Genomic DNA, 3686 nt, shown 5'->3' with positions numbered 1-3686 from the left:
GCATTTTTGATTAGTTTCTTTATAGTTGGTTTGTGCTTTACCGACTCATAATAAGATACAGGTCCTTCTCAAAATATTAGCATATTGTGATAAAGTTAATTATTTTCCATAATGTCATGATGAAAATTTAACATTCATATATTTTAGATTCATTGCACACTAACTGAAATATTTCAGGTCTTTTATTGTCTTAATACGGATGATTTTGGCATACAGTTCATGAAAACCCAAAATTCCTATCTCACAAAATTAGCATATCATTAAAAGGGTCTCTAAACGAGCTATGAACCTAATCATCTGAATCAACGAGTTAACTCTAAACACCTGCAAAAGGTTCCTGAGGCCTTTAAAACTCCCAGCCTGGTTCATCACTCAAAACCCCAATCATGGGTAAGACTGCCGACCTGACTGCTGTCCAAAAGGCTACTATTGACACCCTCAAGCAAGAGGGTAAGACACAGAAAGAAATTTCTGAACGAATAGGCTGTTCCCAGAGTGCTGTATCAAGGCACCTCAGTGGGAAGTCTGTGGGAAGGAAAAAGTGTGGCAGAAAACGCTGCACAACGAGAAGAGGTTATTGGACCCTGGGGAAGATTGTGGAGAAGGGCCGATTCCAGACCTTGGGGGACCTGTGGAAGCAGTGGACTGAGTCTGGAGTAGAAACATCCAGAGCCACCGTGCACAGGCGTGTGCAGGAAATGGGCTACAGGTGCCGCATTCCCCAGGTCAAGCCACTTTTGAACCAGAAACAGCGGCAGAAGTGCCTGACCTGGGCTACAGAGAAGCAGCACTGGACTGTTGCTCAGTGGTCCAAAGTACTTTTTTCGGATGAAAGCAAATTCTGCATGTCATTCGGAAATCAAGGTGCCAGAGTCTGGAGGAAGACTGGGGAGAAGGAAATGCCAAAATGCCAGAAGTCCAGTGTCAAGAACCCACAGTCAGTGATGGTCTGGGGTGCCATGTCAGCTGCTGGTGTTGGTCCACTGTGTTTTATCAAGGGCAGGGTCAATGCAGCTAGCTATCAGGAGATTTTGGAGCACTTCATGCTTCCATCTGCTGAAAAACTTTATGGAGATGAAGATTTCATTTTTCAGCACGACCTGGCACCTGCTCACAGTGCCAAAACCACTGGTAAATGGTTTACTGACCATGGTATCACTGTGCTCAATTGGCCTGCCAACTCTCCTGACCTGAACCCCATAGAGAATCTGTGGGATATTGTGAAGAGAACGTTGAGAGACTCAAGACCCAACACTCTGGATGAGCTAAAGGCCGCTATCGAAGCATCCTGGGCCTCCATAAGACCTCAGCAGTGCCACAGGCTGATTGCCTCCATGCCACGCCGCATTGAAGCAGTCATTTCTGCAAAAGGATTCCCGACCAAGTATTGAGTGCATAAATGTACATTATTATTTGAAGGTTGGCGTTTTTTGTATTAAAAACACTTTTCTTTTGTTGGTCGGATGAAATATGCTAATTTTGTGAGATAGGAATTTTGGGTTTTCATGAGCTGTATGCCAAAATCATCCGTATTAAGACAATAAAAGACCTGAAATATTTCAGTTAATGTGCAATGAATCTAAAATATATGAATGTTAAATTTTCATCATGACATTATGGAAAATAATGAACTTTATCACAATATGCTAATATTTTGAGAAGGACCTGTATAATCACTACGCCTGAACTGAAACTGTTATTTCAGTGACTACAGTTTTTGATTTTTTTTGTTTTTTTGTATCTGGATTTAAGTTCAGCATTAATTTAAATGGACCTTATACAGTATATAAGATCTATGTAGGATGTGCATCCAGTTTAAAACAACTTGGAAGTGGCTTTGTCATTAAGATCAATAGGTGATGTAAATGAGTGCATTTGAATTACTGTTTCTAAAATAAAAACAGGAAAGTAAATTAAGCGTGAACTGAAAGGAAACATACTTAACGTGGCTTGAACATTTTTTTCAGGGGAAATCTGTTTATAATCTTTTACTTTTTATTTTATTTGAACATTAGTGGCAGAAATAAACAGCACAGAAAAAAAAGATAAGAAGGATTTTGGAGGAAATGCTGGCAACCAAATATTGCCTCTAAAATACAAATCTACATATGACTGAAAATTATAATGAGATATTATGTATTAAACTGTTTACCGGTGCTTATATAGACTAAGATCACTATGATCACTGTTCATTTATGTCTGTTTGTGATCACCATTCAGTGACTGGAAGTGACTGGAACCCTAACCATGACAGCTTTATATGAGCCAGTAAAACATTAGTCACTGTGCAGGACAAAATTTTTCTCCAAATTAATGATGGACCATAACCAAAGCTGGTTTCATGGCAATCTTCTGCAGGCACCATTTATCACTTTTATACATGTGTTTTATTGCAAAAGCCAAGAAATCTTGAGAAGATTATGCAGGGCTCTTTGGCTTGGCAGATCTCCTCCTTTGAGAACAGATGCCAAGTCAAGAAGTCAACGGAGTCTTGTGAGTAAGCGGGAAATAATGAGTTTAGATGCTAATGTGAGAACAACCAGCTAACCTAATGTTCAGATGGACATAGAGTGTGCCCCCCTCGCTCTGGGGCCCTTGAGTGGAGGCTTTCCTTGACCTCTGCGGATCCCCCTTGACCCCGTCCATGGAATTACTGCACACCAGTGTGTGGATCCTCCTGGCTTTTAGTGTCTAGAAGGGGAATGTTTTGGGGAAAGGAGGTAAAGGTTTTTTTGATCCTCAGCAACCATCAGAATCATAAATCACCCAGCGTATCCAAGAATTTCAGGAATCTAGCACAGTCTGCTCTGTGTTCCACATAATTTCTTCTCTTTCTGTCTCTTAGTTAAGTGAGCACATTTTTACAGCGGAACTTTCTCTCATATATGGCTTTTATTGCTTTCCTCTCGTTGCCACCTTTCAAATACAGACCATTTTTTAAATCTAAAATATTCACACAGTTGTAGCTTGCAAAATAGCTCCCCCAACGGCAACAGAGACCTGCCAAATGGGTGCTAAATATTTACCAAATGACAACTGATCCAGGGACTGATAATGAATTAGGAGTAGGAAGTCATTAGAAGCAACGGGGGGGTGGGGGGGGGATCAGCTTTACTGCACCCAGTTTTGGAGCTGTCAGTGGGCCTCTGTGACAGCTTATTCACAGTAAAGCCACTGATATAAAACTGTCATCATGCCCACAATTTGTGTGTAGTTTTGTTTACAATATTTATGTTCAGGCTCACATTATCAAGTGTAAAAGAAGACAAGTTCCTTCATCAGGTAAAGTTATTATCTTTGACATATGAAATAGAAATCCCTAGGCAGATGTGACCTACTTTTGCCAAATAAAAACACAGTTTTATCATTGAAATTTGGCAAAAATAATGACATAGTTTGTAATTGAGACTCCCCACTCTATCAAGGCATAGTAGATGCCAGTAAACAACTTCACATTGCTCTTTGAGATGATATGTTGTCATTGGTGATTGGGCAGCATTGGTCTCTCATGGGCCCGTAGTGAGTTGGAAGGGCTTCCACATTACACGGCTAAACATGCCCACTGAGAGCGAGGCCAGCCCCAACTTGCAGAACTACAATTTGGCCATAGAAAGAGGCGAGGGCTGGGGGAGAGGGGGTGGGGTGGAGGCAGGAGGAGTTCTTGTCATGGTGCCCAGTGGGTTCAG

Source organism: Girardinichthys multiradiatus, chromosome 1 (assembly GCF_021462225.1).
Source record: "Girardinichthys multiradiatus isolate DD_20200921_A chromosome 1, DD_fGirMul_XY1, whole genome shotgun sequence".
In the NCBI taxonomy this organism is placed as follows: domain Eukaryota; kingdom Metazoa; phylum Chordata; class Actinopteri; order Cyprinodontiformes; family Goodeidae; genus Girardinichthys; species Girardinichthys multiradiatus.
Note: the sequence above shows the minus strand (reverse complement) of the source record.